Source organism: Ambystoma mexicanum, chromosome 10 (genome assembly GCF_040938575.1).
Source record: "Ambystoma mexicanum isolate Mex_15411 chromosome 10, UKY_AmexF1_1, whole genome shotgun sequence".
NCBI lineage: Eukaryota > Metazoa > Chordata > Amphibia > Caudata > Ambystomatidae > Ambystoma > Ambystoma mexicanum.
This window is the reverse complement of record NC_090932.1, coordinates 1,182,227,167-1,182,249,395: the sequence shown is the minus strand read 5'-3', so window position 1 is coordinate 1,182,249,395 and position 22,229 is coordinate 1,182,227,167.

Sequence of the window (22,229 nt, the reverse complement as noted above, 5' to 3'; positions counted from 1 at the left end):
GCTGGCTGACCTCCAAGCATATCGAGCATATGCGAGTATGGCAGGCAGCGTGCTCATCCTGATGAAAATCCATGCCAGCACAAATGCTGGAGCATTTGTATTGAGGAGAGGAAGGTGGTGTCGGAAACGCAAGTTGCATTCTGTCTCACCACTCCACCATACAAATGCATGAAAATGTGGCGTGGCATGATTGAAAGGCACTAAAGCCTTACTCAAGGCTTTTACGCCTTTCAATCACATTACATCACCGACTAAATAAGTTGTTATTGGTGACGCGCAAGAAGAACCCAGATAGAGGGTGTGGCATGAACCATCTAAAAGGTGTAGGGCTTTGAAAAGGAGGTGTACTCAGAGATGTGTCTTAAAGTGTTCAGTACAGTAAAGGTCTTGGCAGTGGGCGCTTTGTAGAGTTTAGCAGTGGATTGACGTTGCAGGTTTTTTAAAGGGGTTAAAAGGAAGAGCAATACGTGCATAAAACTGTCACACCTGTTCCTTTTCACAAAAGTGTAATATACCTGCACACTACTGTCACCTCAAGTACTAAGGCATCAGTAAGACTCAGCTCCAAGCAGGACCCATTCCACCCCATTCCACCAATAACGTTACTGCCAAATCCCCCGACGCTATTCGCGCCAGATCATGGGTTTGGCAGAACGGTAATTCCCCATTCCCCATTTGACACATTCAGGAATTCCCCATTCCTCATTGGGCCCAATGGGGAATTTTTTCAGTGCAATTACCGTCAGCGGTATTACCGTGCAGTAATTGTGCTGAAAATCCGCAAATTCCTGGCGCATTTACCCCCAGCTCAGAGCTGGGGGTGAATGCAGCTAAACCCGTGATTTGGCAGACCCTTAAATGCAGCGGTAATAGCGTAACCCCTGCATTTAAGGGGTACCGCCAAACCGGTGATGAAGCTGTAAGTGTTTGGTGGCATTATGAGGGCTAATACCGCCAAACTAAATTAACAGCATTGTGTAGTAAAGAGGCATACACGGGAGGTAAGTGAATGTCCTTTATTGGTAACCAGCCTGAGCCCAGCAGCGCCGAGCCTACACAACACTTCAACACCTCTCAACCGTTTCCGAACCCGGAACCCTCAAGGAAAGTAAACATGGCTCAGAGCAGGATGGAATTCCACGAGGTAGAATTCCACTCCAGCACAAGACAGACATTACAACACTTCTCCCCCCTTTCCCCAGAACACATAAAAGGAAGAATTTCATCTAGATTCCACGCAGGCGCCCACACATGCACACACGCAACCCACACACACACACACGCACACACACACACCGCAAGAGGAAGGGGAAGGATGAAACAAAGGCCATGGAACCATGGCCCCCTGGACAAATCTAAAAACGAGAGCTATTGAACTATGGCTCACAGGACAAAGTCCTTGTACTTAGAGGGAACCTTCCACTCCCTGACAGGAAGGGTAAAACTCCCGACCTGCTCAGCCGCCCCAGAGACGGCAATACCATCGTCACCCCCAGAACCGGTAACCCCTTCACTACAGTCAACAACCACGTCGTTGGCAGCGGGGTCAAGTGGGGAATTCAACATGGAAGGACCCTCACCCCGCAGAGCATCCATGACCACGGCATCATTGATGTCACCACCAGACCCCCCCAATTCACCACCAGCAGGGACCAGCTTGTCCTTATCAACCACCACCACTCGCCTGAGACTCCACCTGGACTCGTCATCAAGTTTAACATACCCACGACCACATTTGATGACCACACGGGGTTGCATAAACTTGCTCAATCCCTTAGCTACAAACCTGGTATTCTTGACCTGCACCCAATCACCAACCTTAACAGACAAGGGTTTCCTATGGGCCAATTGCTCATTCAGCAAATGCTGTTGTCCAGCCCGTACACGATTCAGAACTTCTCGCATATCCACCTGCGATTGGACACCACCACCTAGCGCAGGTACTCTCAACTTTGATCCGGGTTTCCTCCCTCGCATCAACTCGAAAGGAGAGTGGCCAGTGAAAACTGAAGGGGTTAGCCTGTAAGCTTTGAGCGACTCCGACAACACCCTGGCCCAGGGAAGACCATTGGCAAGAGCCAGTTGAATAGCCCCCTTGACAAAATGGTTCATGCGCTCAACAAGACCGTTGGCTTGTGGGTTGTACAATGCAGCCTTGTGGTGACGCACACCAAACCCATCCAAGAATTTCTGCATGTGTCCTGACACGAACTGAGACCCATTGTCAGTCACTAATCCAGCAGGCACGCCTTCCTTGTCGAACACAGCAGAATGGAAATCTACAATTTTCTCGGCTGTAACAGTTGACATAATAGTGGCCTCGACCCACCTGGACGTATAGTCCACCAAGACCACAACAAACTTAAGGTCTCCTCCCAATGAGTCCATGGGCCCCATAATGTCAAGCACCACCTTGGACCATACTTCACCGGGCACCTCCACTGGATAAACAGGCTGCGGGGAAAGAATTTTACTTTTATCACTTGCGGAACAAGCCGCACAATCCTTCACTACTGCCTCCACGTCAGCATCCATGCGGGGCCACCAATAATCTTCCCTCAACCTCCTTTTGGTCATGGATCTGCCTAGATGTCCTTCGTGTGCCAAACCAACAAGCTTCCCCCTAAGGGAATAAGGGGGAATTAGCCTCAGACCTCTCGCCACACCCCATGGGCCAACAGACAACTCTTTCCAAACGTGACCGTAAGATTTGGACACAGCTGCAAAAAGAACACCACTACTGAGCGCCGCCCTCACTCCAATCAACTCGGGATCCACCGCACACTCCGTACTAAACTCACATTCCGACACCGCAGGTGCCAGATTGGCAACCAAGGTGCAATCGTCCCCCACCTCTTCATGGACCTCCTCAATACCACTAGGGCTTGGAAACCGAGACAGACAATCCGCCACTGCGTTCCTCACACCTGGTACATACTCCACTTTGAAATTATACTCTGCCATGTCTGCCATCCACTGCATGATCCTTGAGGATGCATGAGACAACCCTTTCGTCGTCATGACATGTACTAGGGGTTTGTGGTCGGTACGCAGGGTGTACTCAATACCCCACAAGAAGGTCCTAAAATATTTGGAAGCCCAGACAGCAGCAAGACCTTCTCTCTCTATAACAGCATACCTACCCTCAGCCTCCCTGAGAACCCTGGAAGTGAAGGCAATAGGACGAAGCTCACCATCGACCCTTTGCTCCAACACTGCACCTAAGCCGTACTCACTTGCGTCCACAGTTAGGAAAGTTTTCCTGGACAGGAAAAGGAACTCAAGGATGGGGCTCGACTAATCTCCTCCTTCAACCTGAGGAACTCTGCCTGGCACTGGTCGGACCATGTAAAATGCGCACCCTTCCTCAGCAAGGACCTCATGCCGACTGTCTTATCGGCATACGATGGCACAAACCTGCTATAGTACTCAGCAAAACCCATGAAGGATCTCAACTGGTCCTTGCTAGCTGGGGCCGGAGCATCGCTCAACGTCTTCACCAACTCGCTCTTGGGATGAATACCCTTAACGTCCAGGGAATGACCCAAGTACGTCACACTCAGAACACCTACTTTACATTTACTGAGTTTAACAGTAAGTCCGCTGGCTTTCAGGACACCCATCACTTCCAGAACCCTGGCATCATGCTCAACACGAGATGTACCCCACACAAGAATGTCGTCTTGGAAACATTCCACACCAGAAAGACCTGCAAAAAGTTTCTGCATTATCCTCTGAAAAACAGCCGCAGCAGAGGCCAACCCAAATGGCATCCTACAAAAACGGAATGCCCCAAAGGGGGTAACAAAAGATGTAAGGGGGCGCAACTCTACATGTAAATCTATCTGATGATAGGCAGACGACAGGTCAAAGGTGGAAAAACAGGAAGCACCACACACCAAGGAAAGCATTTCATTGATATTGGGCAAAGGATGTCTGTCAAACCATATGCAAGAATTAAGATCCCTGAGATCTACGCACATCCTCATGCCTCCGTCACTTTTACGTGCCAAAACCACCGGGGCCAACCATTCTGAACTTTCTACCTCTTCAATTACCCCAGATTCTTTAAGTTTGGCAAGCTCTTCCTTTAAAGCATCACAAGCCATAACTGGGACCCTTCTGACCTTGTGGACAACAGGCACTGAACCTTTCTTGAGAACAATCTTGTGGGCAAAGCCTTTCAACTTGCCTAACTCAGAGGTGAAAACCGAGGGGAACTTACACTCCAGGACTTCCGCCGTAATTCCCACAGGCGATTCAGCACCCCCGTTCTCACCAGATACACTCATGACAGGGACTGGTTTCCCTGGTCTAATCTGCAGCTCTCGGGCGGCCTGCTCGTCCCACCCCAGCACAGGGTCACCCTTATGAGCCACGTACAACTTTCCCTTGGCCACCCGACCCTCAAACTCAATATTGGCTCCCTCGAACCCTAGAACCTTGATGGGTACTCGCATGTAGGCACATGGGTTTATGCCAGGCGCAACTAAATCTGACACTCTCTTGTGGAACTTGGACTCATACAGCTCGGGGGAAATCATAGTATATGGAGAGCCCGTGTCCACCATCATCTCCAGTGGGACACCATTGACCACGAGCGTCGCCCAAGCTCTCTTCATACAGCTCCCCACACTCAACAGTGAACCTTCAGAAACACCACAATCGCTCTTGTCTGAACAACCCATGTACCCCACAATGGTCACTTCTTCTGCATCATCACAAGGCTCTACCATGTTCATGGATTCTTTGGTAAACACGCCACGCTTGCACATGCGGGCATAATGTCCCTTGGATTTGCATCTTCTACACTCCACGTGGGAAGCAGGACATTCGTTTGCACCTGCCACGCGGCCACGCCAACCACATCTCTTGCACTGTTCCCTTGACAAGGGTATCACCCTACTATCTTTGTTCTTAGTCTTAGTATCAAAAGTTCTGCGGGGAGTCACTGCATGCACCACTTCCCCTTTGTCCGCTAATTCCATAACACTTTTCCTGGACTCTTTAATAGCACGGGAAATCTCAATGACTTTTTCCAGGGGCGGATTCTTTTCTATCCACAGTCTCTCCCTTATACGTACATCCAAAGTCTGCATCATAACTTGATCCCGGATATACTCATCAATGGTACCAGTGAATTTGCACGTGGCAATCAAGGTGCGCAGGGCAGTCACATAGGCATCTATGCCCTCACAGGAGCCCTGGGCCCTTGAGAAAAAATGATACCTTTCAAGTACAATGTTCTCTCTCTTGCCAAACCATGCTTCCAGCTTCCCTAAAGCTGTCTCATAAACCAATACCACTCCAGGAACAGCGTCACCACCCTCGCTACCTTCTGCGGGTGCAGTGGGGGTAGCGTGCACGTTGGGGCCAGGGAGACGTCTGAATACTCTAAGACCTTCCGTTCCCAAACAATTAAGCAGGGCTGCTTCCTTTTCATCATCTGTAAACTTGGAGCCCCCTGCCGCCCTGAGGTACACCTTGAAGGTGTCCACCCACAAGTCCCATGCAATGGCCGGCTCACCAGGGGTGGCCAAAAATGCTGCGGGCGGACGTGCATTGTTGTGCTGCATGTTTGGGGTAAACCAACTAGGGAACAGTCAACTGCAATCACTTTAATGTACCACCACTAAGTTTGTAAAACGAATTCCTGGATGCACAAGTCACTCACAGTTCTTGGGCGGTGAATGGCAGGGGGTCAACTGGCTTTTAGACCGGGAACGCAAAACATTGTCCCCCTTGAGAAGTGCAGACGGAGTTGCTTACCAGATGACGGGCTTCCCAGATCCTTCTCCACCCCCTGCCTCTCCTCACCTCTCACAGCAGCCGCAGCGTGCTCACCCAGACTGGAGAGCACCAGCTGTGGCTACGTAGACCCCGGTGCGGACTTGCGTAGTGGTTTCTCCTCCGGTAGACGAAAAGGGAATAGTTGCGAGGAGACAATCCCGGTAGCATCAGAGGAAGTGATCCTCCCCTTGGCCCTCCTCCTTACGGCAGGCACCAACCAACAGTGCGAGGAGGTGGAGCTGAAATAGGACTGGAGGCTTGCCTGTCCTCGGCTTCCTCCACTCCGTACCACTGCACAGACGACTCTCGACTGCGCGGACTGTCGATGTCTCTCCGGATGAACACAGGGTGTGTTTCTCTCGGCCCCTCCTGCACACAGCACTGGCTCTAAGCCGGCCTAAGTGAAGATTCTCCTCTCCGGGGAACGATGAAGGTGCCGGCAGCAAAGCCTCTCCCAGTAGCTCCCGGAGCAGGTCGCTCGGCGTGGACGGCGTCGGCAGGGGGGGCTTAGCTAAACACGGGTCTTCTGACTCTGCTGACCGCAAACGCGGTGCCGTACCAATGGTGCAGGCAACCAGTCTGGTGCGACGACTGGTACGCGAAGGCAACGACCGTTGGCTCACAGGATCGGGCCGCTGGAAGGAGTGTAGGCAACTGATGGGCGGTCGAGGAGGCAACATGGGTTAAGGCTGGTTACCCTCATCGCCAGTGTAGTAAAGAGGCATACACGGGAGGTAAGTGAATGTCCTTTACTGGTAACCAGCCTGAGCCCAGCAGTGCCCAGCCTACACAACACTTCAACACCTCTCAACCGTTTCCGAATCCAGAACCCTCAAGGAAAGTAAACATGGCTCAGAGCAGGAGTGGAATTCCACGAGGTAGAATTCCACTCCAGCACAAGACAGACATTACAACACATTGCCATTGGTAACAGTTGATTACTGCATGATTAGAAGTAATGATTACACCCATACCTGTGCCAAATTGGGCTTTATGAAGCTATACCTCTCGGGCTATTCATCTTTCACCTTTATATTTGGGATCACTGCTGATTTGATAGTGGTGTGGGATAAGTAGGCAGCTCAGGCACTACTCGTCCCTGTACTCCTGCGAGCAGTACTCATTTAGCACAACTGCCGAAAGCACAAAATGCAATAGTGCAATGTACTGTGCAATGTGAAAGGTAGGACGGTGGGTCTGACTGATCTATGGTAGTGGGGTGTTTATAGTACACCTGTGCCTTCCTATACACAGCAAATGATACAAGTGGGGCAGGGTACATTCACTCTGTGTGTCTGATTGCGTTAGCCAGATGTGACAAAATCCGACCCGGTAGGAATCCAATATGTGCAAGGAATATTCTTGTAGTGTCGCCCAAAACCAGCAGATGGCCAGAATCATGTATTTACTAATCTGTCCCCTGTTCACCAGCTTGTAAGACACTCAAATCACCCTCGCCTATAAGTACAGCTGTGACATGCCCGTAGTGAGACTTCGCTGTAGGTGGCACCAGAGTGGCGGGCAACTTCTTCGGGGTTTTCCTGGTTTCCAAGCCATGAGCCTCATTGGTAAAAGAATAAAAAAAAATAAAAAAAGATGCCACGGAATCAAACTAGGCACAGCGGATGGCGCCTTCATTGTGGCAGAAGAGCTGCTTTTATTGGCACTTCAGGTGCCCACGGCCAGGAGAGGATCAGCAGCTTAGGGACCTTGCAGAGCAAGGGTCTGAGAAGCTGCCAGGCTGATATAACGGCTAGCAGGTTTCTTCTCCAGTCGTCTAAATGATCAACCTCTGCAGGTGCGGATGGACCCAGATGTTTTAAATTTGAATTGATATGAATCATTTTTTTAAAAAAAATATCTCTTTTGTGGGTTTCAGCGTTGCACCTCACACGTGCCTGGTTTGATGTGGCAAGCTATGTATTTATTTATCTCCTTTGTGGGTTTCAGCGTTGCATCTCACACATGTCTGGTTTTATGTGGCAGGGTATGCATTGATTTTTTTCGTTTGTGGGTTTTAGAGTTGCACCTAACAAGTGCGTGGTTTTATGTGGCAAGCTATGCATTTATTTATCTCCTTTGTGGGTTTCAGCGTTGCACCTCACCCGTGTCTGGTTTTATGTGTCAAGCTATGCATTTATTTATCTCCTTTGTGGGTTTCAGCGTTGCACCTCACCCGTGTCTGGTTTTATGTGGCAAGCTATGCATTTATTTATCTCCTTTGTGGGTTTCAGCGTTGCACCTCACCCGTGTCTGGTTTTATGTGGCAAGCTATGCATTTATTTATATCCTTTGTGGGTTTCAGCGTTGCACCTCACCCGTGTCTGGTTTTATGTGTCAAGCTATGCATTTATTTATCTCCTTTGTGGGTTTCAGCGTTGCACCTCACCCGTGTCTGGTTTTATGTGGCAAGCTATGCATTTATTTATCTCCTTTGTGGGTTTCAGCGTTGCACCTCACCCGTGTCTGGTTTTATGTGGCAAGCTATGCATTTATTTATCTCCTTTGTGGGTTTCAGCTTTGCACCTCACCCGTGTCTGGTTTTATGTGGCAAGCTATGCATTTATTTATCTCCTTTGTGGGTTTCAGCGTTGCACCTCACCCGTGTCTGGTTTTATGTGGCAAGCTATGCATTTATTTATCTCCTTTGTGGGTTTCAGCGTTGCACCTCACCCGTGTCTGGTTTTATGTGGCAAGCTATGCATTTATTTATCTCCTTTGTGGGTTTCAGCGTTGCACCTCACACGTGTCTGGTTTTATGTGGCAAGCTATGCATTTATTTATCTCCTTTGTGGGTTTCAGCGTTGCACCTCACCCGTGTCTGGTTTTAAGTGGCAAGCTATGCATTTATTTATCTCCTTTGTGGGTTTCAGCTTTGCACCTCACCCGTGTCTGGTTTTATGTGGCAAGCTATGCATTTATTTATCTCCTTATTACCAAGTGATACCACTAATGAAATGTATATTGTCTGTCACTGTTTTTCTGTACTAAGAATATTAGAAATAGAGCAACGTTTATAATCTCTTAGTGTGTCCAACTTTACTTTCCCCTAATTCATATTGTGCTCATTAATTCTTTTTAGTTTTGTCTATTAGATGGTGCCTTAGCACCGACTAAATGCTGCAACTATTGCATTGGAGTGCAGCTACAAGGAAAATGGGATGTGAGGAGCGACACATAGGGGGTCGCCATGAGTTGGGCAGAGCAATAAAATGCGGCGGTAATGCTACTACCGTCGCATTTACTGCTGCGCCCAATCCCGTGTTCCGGGCATTCACCTGCAGCTCTGAGCTGGAGGTGAATGCACCGTCTTTAAATCATATTCGGCGCTATTACTGCTGGCGCTATTACTGCCAGCAGTAATAGCACCTCCAATCCCAATGGGAATGGGGATTTATATACCCCCCGCGCAAACTCGTCATCCAGCGCTGTTGCGGTAACGCTGTTTGTGTTGGGCGGTATCCCAGCACAATTAGCGCCGGGATACCTCCCACCCGTGAGAGAGCCCATCGTCTGTTGCCTCTACTGACAGTCGATGCTAATCCCTACGGCAAACTCCAACCACTACCTGGTACAGCTGCACCCCTCCTCTGTATCCTACCACCGCTGTATATCTGTTCTGTTCTTACCTCAGAAAAGCGCTCTGTTATGCATCTATACTGCTGTATACCTCTGTAAAGCGCTCCGTTGATTCTTGAAGTTAGGTTTGCGCTAAATAAATACCATAATAATAATATTGGTTTAAAAAATAACTATTTGCCCCTCCCATCCGAAAAGGCACTTTGTAGGCATCTCTGAGCTGATCCACCAAACAGTAACACCAAACTGTGTGCTATATAGGGCCTGCCAGTGTTATTTCTTAGCAGTCTTCTGGGAGTTATCTGTTTAATTGCAGCAGTAAATGTGCAAATGATGTCATAAAAATGTCTTAACCAAGTGTGCCTTTAATCAGTTATTTTATAAGCAATAAGTGTGTCGCACTTCTGTTCCTTTCACTGAAGTCCTTTTAAAATAAAGCATTGGCAAAAGCAACAGTTTTGGTGTGTTTAGAGGCATTTGATAGACATCTTCTAGGCACTGACATCAATTGCCAGATTCTCACACCATGTTACAGCTGTTGCAAGCTTATGGTTCAGAATTACCATTACGGCAGCGCATGGAAAATGCCGATCCCATTCTTTGCTAATTCTTTTTTACCATCTTGTTGCTAGTCTTCTGCATTGTATAGATTATTGTTTTAAATGTCACACTCTCCTTGATCAATACATATAAATGTGGGCAGTATTTATCACCCAACACCTTTTGTGTACTGCTAATACAATTCACTTCACAATGACTGGAGAATGCTAAGTGTCAACATTTCCAAAAGCGCGCAATCAGTGACCTGGGTGTACACGGCTTGGTTGGCACAGAACTTCATGGAAAATGATGCACGCTCGCTCACCTGAACGGATTAGAGCGGCAATTAATAACTCAGTCTGAAGCACTGAAGACAGAAGCCTTTATTTGATATTCTGTAAGAAATGCATGCTTGCATGGGCGGCCTACAGAGCGTGCGACTCATGCGTCACAGTGGGGGAGGGGGAGAGCATCTGTTCTGCATTGTTAGGCATGACTGTCCACTGCATTAAAATGACCAGATATCAGGCACGCCATCGATGACGTTCGCAGTTTAATCCAAATTGGGGGAAATGTTCTCCATGGTAACAGCACGGTCATTTCTGTACAGTCAACACACTTCTCCAATATTTTCACAGTAAATGGCACACACAGAGTTGCAAAATTGCTCCTGGAAGTATGCAACACCAAACAAAGGAAGTAAGCCAAGCCGACCCCCACACTGCCACCCACCTTCTCAGTCATTCGACCCATGAAGCATGTGTCAGTTGAGGCTTTCTTTGTTCTTTCTCTCCCCCTCCTGCACCTCTGACCGACTCACACCCTGACAGAGCCCTTTACATGCTCCAGTCTGCTATCTCCGACACGCTTTATGTACCTGCCCCTGTCATGAGGATCCACATGAAGCCTAAAACCAAGTGCAAATCCTGGTACGACTCAGAACTTGTCACCCTTAAACGCAAGTATAGGGTGGCTGAGAGGAAATGGTTGGCTTCTTGTACACCCTCTGACAAACTGGCCTGCTCCAAAGGCAATACCGACTCTCTGTCCTCACTAAGAAGAGAGCACACATCCAAGCCTGCGTCCCTGTGGCATCTAACAACTCAGCCGAACTCTTTAAAATCTGCAAGTAACTGGCCAATCCTGCTGCCGTCTTTACCTCTCCTGTCCCTTCTCAGGCCCTCTACACAGCTCTGGCTTCTCACTTCATCTCTAAAATCCAGGATATACTGTCCACCCTTTCATTTTCTCCTTCTTCTCCCTCCACTCTCTCCCCTCCCTCCGGCCACCCAGCGCCATCACCGCCCCTTCTCTGCCTTTCCTCTCTTCACCCTTGACGAGGTTTCTAGACAAGTTCGATCTATGGAAATCACGTCAAAACAGGTTCTTCCCTGTTCCTCCAAAACCTTCAAGGACCACGTTGACATCCTCCCTCACCCTTGGCCAACATCTGCAACCACTCTTTCACCACTGGAACCTTCCCTTCTGAAGCCCTCTCTTGTGCACCTCTTCTCAAAAAACCCTGGAAAAGCTGCCCATCTCCCAGCTTGATCTTCACACTGAATCTGTTGGTTGTCTCCCTGACCATTAGTTTGGCTTCAGAGCAGCCAGAAGCATGGAAACTGCTCTCCTGAACATCTGTGAAGACCTACTCTCTAACCTTGATGCTAATCTCCCCTCTTTCCTTATCCTACTTAATTTCTCTTCTGCCTTTGACACGGTCAACCATGACATCCTGCTCAACCGGCTCCGTGATAACCTGGGTATCACTGATCAGGCTCTGGCCTGGCTGACTTCTTTCCTCTCGGACAGACCATCCGAGGTCCAACTTGGGTCCTTCTCTCTTTTATCTCTCTCTCCACCTGTGGTGTTCCCCAGGGATCTAACCTTTCTCCCTGGTTGTTCAACCAATACCTGGCGCCTCCCGTCCACCGCATTGCTGCTCTCTGCTCTAACTTCCAGTGCTATGCGGATGACACTCAGCTCGCTTTCAGGCTCCCCTTTGCTGCCTCTTCTCCTTCTCTCATCCCAGATTGTCACTACGCAATCCAGGAGTGGTGAGCCGCCAACGATCTCTGCCTGAATGCCAGTAAGATGGAGATCCTCCCCATCGGCACACCTGCACCTTCCTTTCCTGCTGCTCTCTGGCCAGCCTCCCTTAGCCCTCTTCCTGCTCCCACCTGTGAGGCTAAGAACCTCGGGGTCATCTTCAACTCCAAACTCTCCTTCCCTCCTCACATCTCTGACGTCTCCAAGGAGTCAAACTACCACCTGGACCTCCTCAGAGGTATTCTCCCTTTCCTCTCTGTCCCCCAGAAGCTCCATTTCTCCAGAGACCTGGTTCTCTCTAGGCTACTGCAACAGCCTCTTTATTTTTTTTATTTTTTATTGTTTTCTTAACATACGGTTTCCAAATGAAACCTTTCAGGTACATTTATAAGGAATACATGTATAAAATTATCATGAAAGCAAAAGAAACAATTAGAGTAAATGAATAAGAAATGGAGTGCTGCACTTTCTCTATACATTTTAATAATGAGCAGCTGACTCTGTCTGTGTCTGAGCAGGTCCAGCTGCTCGCTTAGCTGTTACATCAATTCTCTCAAATATGATTGTGACAAGTTCCAGTAAAGCAATGTCACAGACATCCACAGACATCCTAGCCCCTTCCATCAGCTGGAACCAGATGTCTCTCTCTGTTAATGTATAGTACTCTAAGAAGAATGTTCTCATCAGGTTAGATCTAATGTCCGATTCCCAGACAGTTCATGATCAAGTGGTGCAGTGATTCGAGCAGGTGACTACAAAGTCTACAACGATAATCCCTGCAATCTTCCGGTTTCCTGACCAGCTGTGGCTACGTAGACCCCGGTGCGGACTTGCGTAGTGGTTTCTCCTCCGGTAGACGAAAAGGGAATAGTTGCGAGGAGACAATCCTGGTAGCATCAGAGGAAGTGATCCTCTCCTTGGCCCTCCTCCTTACGGCAGGCACCAACCAACAGTGCGAGGAGGTGGAGCTGAAATAGGACTGGAGGCTTGCCTGTCCTCGGCTTCCTCCACTCCGTACCACTGCACAGACGACTCTCGACTGCGCGGACTGTCGATGTCTCTCCGGATGAACACAGGGTGTGTTTCTCTCGGCCCCTCCTGCACACAGCACTGGCTCTAAGCCGGCCTAAGTGAAGATTCTCCTCTCCGGGGAACGATGAAGGTGCCGGCAGCAAAGCCTCTCCCAGTAGCTCCCGGAGCAGGTCGCTCGGCGTGGACGGCGTCGGCAGGGGGGGCTTAGCTAAACACGGGTCTTCTGACTCTGCTGACCGCAAACGCGGTGCCGTACCAATGGTGCAGGCAACCAGTCTGGTGCGACGACTGGTACGCGAAGGCAACGACCGTTGGCTCACAGGATCGGGCCGCTGGAAGGAGTGTAGGCAACTGATGGGCGGTCGAGGAGGCAACATGGGTTAAGGCTGGTTACCCTCATCGCCAGTGTAGTAAAGAGGCATACACGGGAGGTAAGTGAATGTCCTTTACTGGTAACCAGCCTGAGCCCAGCAGTGCCCAGCCTACACAACACTTCAACACCTCTCAACCGTTTCCGAATCCAGAACCCTCAAGGAAAGTAAACATGGCTCAGAGCAGGAGTGGAATTCCACGAGGTAGAATTCCACTCCAGCACAAGACAGACATTACAACACAGTGGGCCTCATTACGACCCTGGCGGTAAGGGGTTTACGCCAGAGTTAGCTGCGCCGACCCCTTACCGCCAATTACGAGGTCCCTTAGCGCCATGGCGCTTTTAACACCTGCTTTTAGCAGGTGTTAAAATCCATGGCGCTAAGGGACCATGGAGTTAATTACGCCACCGTAATTTACGGTGGCGTAATTAACGCCTTCCCCACTCCCATTATGCGCTATGGGGCAAAAATGGGAATGGGGAAGGGTAAATGGGGATTGGGGACTTACCGCCCCCGCCAACCTCGGAATGGGGCGGTAAGTCCGCCAACCACCATGGCGTAAACGTAGTTTACGCCATGGTGGTAAAGTCACGGCCCAGGCGGTAACTTACCGCCTGGGTCGTAATGAGGCCCATTGCCATTGGTAACAGTTGATTACTGCATGATTAGAAGTAATGATTACACCCATACCTGTGCCAAATTAGGCTTTATGAAGCTATACCTCTCGGGCTATTCATCTTTCACCTTTATACTTGGGATCACTGCTGATTTGATAGTGGTGAGGGATAAGTAGGCAGCTCAGGCACTACTCGTCCCTGTACTCCTGCGAGCAGTACTCATTTAGCACAACTGCCGAAACCACAAAATGCAATAGTGCAATGTACTGTGCAATGTGAAAGGTAGGACGGTGGGTCTGACTGATCTATGGTAGTGGGGTGTTTATAGTACACCTGTGCCTTCCTATACACAGCAAATGATACAAGTGGGGCAGGGTACATTCACTCTGTGTGTCTGATTGCGTTAGCCAGATGTGACAAAATCCGACCGGGTAGGAATACAATATGTGCAAGGAATATTCTTGTAGTGTCGCCCAAAACCAGCAGATGGCCAGAATCATGTATTTACTAATCTGTCCCCTGTTCACCAGCTTGTAAGACACTCAAATCACCCTCGCCTATAAGTACAGCTGTGACATGCCCGTAGTGAGACTTCGCTGTAGGTGGCACCAGAGTGGCGGGCAACTTCTTCGGGGCTTTCCTGGTTTCCAAGCCATGAGCCTCATTGGTAAAAGAATAAAAAAAAATAAAAAAAGATGCCACGGAATCAAACTAGGCACAGCGGATGGCGCCTTCATTGTGGCAGAAGAGCTGCTTTTATTGGCACTTCAGGTGCCCACGGCCAGGAGAGGATCAGCAGCTTAGGGACCTTGCAGAGCAAGGGTCTGAGAAGCTGCCAGGCTGATATAACGGCTAGCAGGTTTCTTCTCCAGTCGTCTAAATGATCAACCTCTGCAGGTGCGGATGGACCCAGATGTTTTAAATTTGAATTGATATGAATCATTTTTTTAAAAAAAATATCTCTTTTGTGGGTTTCAGCGTTGCACCTCACACGTGCCTGGTTTGATGTGGCAAGCTATGTATTTATTTATCTCCTTTGTGGGTTTCAGCGTTGCATCTCACACATGTCTGGTTTTATGTGGCAGGGTATGCATTGATTTTTTTCGTCTGTGGGTTTTAGAGTTGCACCTAACAAGTGCGTGGTTTTATGTGGCAAGCTATGCATTTATTTATCTCCTTTGTGGGTTTCAGCGTTGCACCTCACCCGTGTCTGGTTTTATGTGTCAAGCTATGCATTTATTTATCTCCTTTGTGGGTTTCAGCGTTGCACCTCACCCGTGTCTGGTTTTATGTGTCAAGCTATGCATTTATTTATCTCCTTTGTGGGTTTCAGCGTTGCACCTCACCCGTGTCTGGTTTTATGTGGCAAGCTATGCATTTATTTATCTCCTTTGTGGGTTTCAGCGTTGCACCTCACCCGTGTCTGGTTTTATGTGTCAAGCTATGCATTTATTTATCTCCTTTGTGGGTTTCAGCGTTGCACCTCACCCGTGTCTGGTTTTATGTGGCAAGCTATGCATTTATTTATCTCCTTTGTGGGTTTCAGCGTTGCACCTCACACGTGTCTGGTTTTATGTGGCAAGCTATGCATTTATTTATCTCCTTTGTGGGTTTCAGCGTTGCACCTCACCCGTGTCTGGTTTTATGTGGCAAGCTATGCATTTATTTATCTCCTTTGTGGGTTCCAGCTTTGCACCTCACCCGTGTCTGGTTTTATGTGGCAAGCTATGCATTTATTTATCTCCTTTGTGGGTTTCAGCGTTGCACCTCACCCGTGTCTGGTTTTATGTGTCAAGCTATGCATTTATTTATCTCCTTTGTGGGTTTCAGCGTTGCACCTCACCCGTGTCTGGTTTTATGTGTCAAGCTATGCATTTATTTATCTCCTTTGTGGGTTTCAGCGTTGCACCTCACACGTGTCTGGTTTTATGTGGCAAGCTATGCATTTATTTATCTCCTTTGTGGGTTTCAGCGTTGCACCTCACCCGTGTCTGGTTTTATGTGGCAAGCTATGCATTTATTTATCTCCTTTGTGGGTTTCAGCTTTGCACCTCACCCGTGTCTGGTTTGATGTGGCAAGCTATGCATTTATTTATCTCCTTATTACCAAGTGATACCACTAATGAAATGTATATTGTCTGTCACTGTTTTTCTGTACTAAGAATATTAGAAATAGAGCAACGTTTATAATCTCTTAGTGTGTCCAACTTTACTTTCCCCTAATTCATATTGTGCTCATTAATTCTTTTTAGTTTTGTCTATTAGATGGTGCCTTAGCACCGACTAAATGCTGCAACTATTGCATTGGAGTGCAGCTACAAGGAAAATGGGATGTGAGGAGCGACACATAGGGGGTCGCCATGAGTTGGGCAGAGCAATAAAATGCGGCGGTAATGCTACTACCGTCGCATTTACTGCTGCGCCCAATCCCGTGTTCCGGGCATTCACCTGCAGCTCTGAGCTGGAGGTGAATGCACCGTCTTTAAATCATATTCGGCGCTATTACTGCTGGCGCTATTACCGCCAGCAGTAATAGCACCTCCAATCCCAATGGGAATGGGGATTCATATACCCCCCGCGCAAACTCGTCATCCAGCGCTGTTGCGGTAACGCTGTTTGCGTTGGGCGGTATCCCAGCACAATTAGCGCCGGGATACCTCCCACCCGTGAGAGAGCCCATCGTCTGTTGCCTCTACTGACAGTCGATGCTAATCCCTACGGCAAACTCCAACCACTACCTGGTACAGCTGCACCCCTCCTCTGTATCCTACCACCGCTGTATATCTGTTCTGTTCTTACCTCAGAAAAGCGCTCTGTTATGCATCTATACTGCTGTATACCTCTGTAAAGCGCTCCGTTGATTCTTGAAGTTAGGTTTGCGCTAAATAAATACCATAATAATAATATTGGTTTAAAAAATAACTATTTGCCCCTCCCATCCGAAAAGGCACTTTGTAGGCATCTCTGAGCTGATCCACCAAACAGTAACACCAAACTGTGTGCTATATAGGGCCTGCCAGTGTTATTTCTTAGCAGTCTTCTGGGAGTTATCTGTTTAATTGCAGCAGTAAATGTGCAAATGGTGTCATAAAAATGTCTTAACCAAGTGTGCCTTTAATCAGTTATTTTATAAGAAATAAGTGTGTCGCACTTCTGTTCCTTTCACTGAAGTCCTTTTAAAATACAGCATTGGCAAAAGCAACAGTTTTGGTGTGTTTAGAGGCATTCGATAGACATCTTCTAGGCACTGACATCAATTGCCAGATTCTCACACCATGTTACAGCTGTTGCAAGCTTATGGTTCAGTATTACCATTACGGCAGCGCATGGAAAATGCCGATCCCATTCTTTGCTAATTCTTTTTTACCATCTTGTTGCTAGTCTTCTGCATTGTATAGATTATTGTTTTAAATGTCACACTCTCCTTGATCAATACATATAAATGTGGGCAGTATTTATCACCCAACACCTTTTGTGTACTGCTAATACAATTCACTTCACAATGACTGGAGAATGCTAAGTGTCAACATTTCCAAAAGCGCGCAATCAGTGACCTGGGTGTACACGGCTTGGTTGGCACAGAACTTCATGGAAAATGATGCACGCTCGCTCACCTGAACGGATTAGAGCGGCAATTAATAACTCAGTCTGAAGCACTGAAGACAGAAGCCTTTATTTGATATTCTGTAAGAAATGCATGCTTGCATGGGCGGCCTACAGAGCGTGCGACTCATGCGTCACAGTGGGGGAGGGGGAGAGCATCTGTTCTGCATTGTTAGGCATGACTGTCCACTGCATTAAAATGACCAGATATCAGGCACGCCATCGATGACGTTCGCAGTTTAATCCAAATTGGGGGAAATGTTCTCCATGGTAACAGCACGGTCATTTCTGTACAGTCAACACACTTCTCCAATATTTTCACAGTAAATGGCACACACAGAGTTGCAAAATTGCTCCTGGAAGTATGCAACACCAAACAAAGGAAGTAAGCCAAGCCGACCCCCACACTGCCACCCACCTTCTCAGTCATTCGACCCATGAAGCATGTGTCAGTTGAGGCTTTCTTTGTTCTTTCTCTCCCCCTCCTGCACCTCTGACCGACTCACACCCTGACAGAGCCCTTTCCATGCTCCAGTCTGCTATCTCCGACACGCTTGATGTACCTGCCCCTGTCATGAGGATCCACATGAAGCCTAAAACCAAGTGCAAATCCTGGTACGACTCAGAACTTGTCACCCTTAAACGCAAGTATAGGGTGGCTGAGAGCAAATGGTTGGCTTCTTGTACACCCTCTGACAAACTGGCCTGCTCCAAAGGCAATACCGACTCTCTGTCCTCACTAAGCAGAGAGCACACATCCAAGCCTGCGTCCCTGTGGCATCTAACAACTCAGCCGAACTCTTTAAAATCTGCAAGTAACTGGCCAATCCTGCTGCCGTCTTTACCTCTCCTGTCCCTTCTCAGGCCCTCTACACAGCTCTGGCTTCTCACTTCATCTCTAAAATCCAGGATATACTGTCCACCCTTTCATTTTCTCCTTCTTCTCCCTCCACTCTCTCTCCTCCCTCCGGCCACCCAGCGGCCATCACCGCCCCTTCTCTGCCTTTCCTCTCTTCACCCCTGACGAGGTTTCTAGACAAGTTCGATCTATGGAAATCACGTCAAAACAGGTTCTTCCCTGTTCCTCCAAAACCTTCAAGGACCACGTTGACATCCTCCCTCACCCTTGGCCAACATCTGCAACCACTCTTTCACCACTGGAACCTTCCCTTCTGAAGCCCTCTCTTGTGCACCTCTTCTCAAAAAACCCTGGAAAAGCTGCCCATCTCCCAGCTTGATCTTCACACTGAATCTGTTGGTTGTCTCCCTGACCATTAGTTTGGCTTCAGAGCAGCCAGAAGCATGGAAACTGCTCTCCTGAACATCTGTGAAGACCTACTCTCTAACCTTGATGCTAATCTCCCCTCTTTCCTTATCCTACTTAATTTCTCTTCTGCCTTTGACACGGTCAACCATGACATCCTGCTCAACCGGCTCCGTGATAACCTGGGTATCACTGATCAGGCTCTGGCCTGGCTGACTTCTTTCCTCTCGGACAGACCATCCGAGGTCCAACTTGGGTCCTTCTCTCTTTTATCTCTCTCTCCACCTGTGGTGTTCCCCAGGGATCTAACCTTTCTCCCTGGTTGTTCAACCAATACCTGGCGCCTCCCGTCCACCGCATTGCTGCTCTCTGCTCTAACTTCCAGTGCTATGCGGATGACACTCAGCTCGCTTTCAGGCTCCCCTTTGCTGCCTCTTCTCCTTCTCTCATCCCAGATTGTCACTACGCAATCCAGGAGTGGTGAGCCGCCAACGATCTCTGCCTGAATGCCAGTAAGATGGAGATCCTCCCCATCGGCACACCTGCACCTTCCTTTCCTGCTGCTCTCTGGCCAGCCTCCCTTAGCCCTCTTCCTGCTCCCACCTGTGAGGCTAAGAACCTCGGGGTCATCTTCAACTCCAAACTCTCCTTCCCTCCTCACATCTCTGACGTCTCCAAGGAGTCAAACTACCGCCTGGACCTCCTCAGAGGTATTCTCCCTTTCCTCTCCGTCCCCCAGAAGCTCCATTTCTCCAGAGACCTGGTTCTCTCTAGGCTACTGCAACAGCCTCTTTATTTTTTTTATTTTTTATTGTTTTATTAACATACGGTTTCCAAATGAAACCTTTCAGGTACATTTATAAGGAATACATGTATAAAATTATCATGAAAGCAAAAGAAACAATTAGAGTAAATGAATAAGAAATGGAGTGCTGCACTTTCTCTATACATTTTAATAATGAGCAGCTGACTATGTCTGTGTCTGAGCAGGTCCAGCTGCTCGCTTAGCTGTTACATCAATTCTCTCAAATATGATTGTGACAAGTTCCAGTAAAGCAATGTCACAGACATCCACAGACATCCTAGCCCCTTTCATCAGCTGGAACCAGATGTCTCTCTCTGTTAATGTATAGTACTCTAAGAAGAATGTTCTCATCAGGTTAGATCTAATGTCCGATTCCCAGACAGTTCATGATCAAGTGGTGCAGTGATTCGAGCAGGTGACTACAAAGTCTACAACGATAATCCCTGCAATCTTCCGGTTTCCTGACCTCAAGCAGCTCCTTTGTCGGGAGCAAGTTTAAGCGTATTCTCAAGAATTGTGAACAAGCTTTATCCGAAGGAAATTTTGTCAGGTAAGGTAGGATTATTCCTGACCTTCTAATGTCCATGCAATGTTTCCCATACAGTTTGTACTCAGTTACTGCCCCCAATGCATCGATTCAGTCCTGGTCGTAGAGTGCCTTCTTCACGTTCTCAGGATGGTCTTTTAATGAGTTGTTATTCTGGCCGATGCTATTTAAGATTCCTATGCATTTGGAGCTCCATTCTTCCAATGGTCGTTCACTTCTGGTGTAAATTGCCTGATTCAATAATGTAAATCCTCCTTCAGTTGGCGGGATAAAGCGTTTTCGATAGAAGGAAAGAGTCTTCCAGACTGTTTGTGTGTATAAGGGTGTTAGACAGAGCTTTCTTCTGATGATTACCACATGCGTAGATTTCGGTAAAGATAGGGCATATCTCCAAAACATGCTCTCTAGAATGGGCCAAATTTTCCAGGACAGCAATAGAGAGCTTTCCGACCCATATGTCAATATGGGAGATACTTTCATACAGTAGAAAGTGAGGACTGGGATGAGAGAACATTTGCAGTATCGTGATTTGATGATCTTTGCCTGTACAGTCAGGCATTTCGTCTTCCATCTGAACTCCTCCAGAAGATGTACATCTACTGAGCTGTCGTTTATTGATGTTCTCAGGTAAGTAATCTGAGTTATCAGTGGTATTTTTGCTCCTTCGATGAACCAGCTACAACCTTTTGCCTTCCCACCAGATTTTCTCCCAAATATCAGGACACTAGACTTAAGTGGGTTTATCCTCAAGTCATTAGCTGCCAAATATATAGCAAGTACGTCGAGTTGTGGCTGCAGACCGATGGGAGTTTCGTCCATGATTATGACGTCATCTGCATATAGCAATCTGTTAACTGGTGTTCCGGCTATGCTAGGAGGAAAATACCTTATGCCTATGAATGTCTCTTCCATGTCATCAGTATATAGATTGAAAATTGCAGGTGCTAAGTGGCAACTTTGTTTTAGGCCGGTTGTTGTAACAATGGCATTAGTTAGGTCCCCTGCTTTATTCAACCTTATTCAGACCGTAGTGGTGGAATGGAGACTCTTTATGGCTTCCAGGATGTCCCTAGGACAACCTCAGGTGTTTAGTTTGGTCAGCATAATTTGATGTTTTACAGAGTTAAAGGCCTGTGATAAGTCTACTGAGGCCAGGTACAATTTCTTGCTGTTCTTTAGTGTAGTTCTTGTTTTCAGCAAGTTTATTAGAAACAAGTTCAGAGATGTTCCAATACCTTTCTCAAAGCCCAAATGCCAGGGGTCACAATGTTTGGTGTCCTTAAGCCAGGCAGTCAAGTGTTTCTGGAGTAGGGCTGCAAATATTTTCCCAATAGCGCCCAGGAGGGTGATGGGTCTATAATTTCCTGGTAGCGACCTATCGCCCTTCTTAAAGATGAGAACTATTATCGAGATCGTCCAGGATGCCAGTATCTAGTTTTATTAAGTCAAACAGATCAAACATAAAGGATGCCCATTCCTCAAGGTTTTTCTTCAAGGTCATGTGTGTTAGGCTGTCTGGGCCTGCAGCTCTGGAGGTGCTTGAGAATTTTGTAAAGTTCAATATGTCTTTCCTGCTTGTTTCAAAGGACCAGGAATAGAGTGACAAGACTCGTCTGTCCATGTTGGCTTCTGTTTTGTTCGAGAACAGGGCACTAAAGTGGATAATCCAGTCTCCTGCAGGAATAGTATTTGCTAGCAGTGATTGTTGGGGCACCTCCATAGATCGAGGATTCTCCAGATCTCACCAGAATCTTTGGTAGCTACTAACTGTAGCATGCACAGAATTCTTTCAAGTTTCATCTAGATCTTACATGCATCCTTCTGGACTATGGTGTACGTATACTATTGTAGCCAGTTTTTGTAGTTTTGTTTGCCTTTTTTAAGTTCATCCCTGATTTTTAAGGATCGCCTTCCTTTCAGTGCTCTTTTTATTTTGTTCAGCTTTTGTTTCTTACAAACACAGCTATGTCAAAGTTGTGCTAGTGGAAAAAAAAGCCAGTCGACTTCGACTTACCTTTGTTATGTTTTT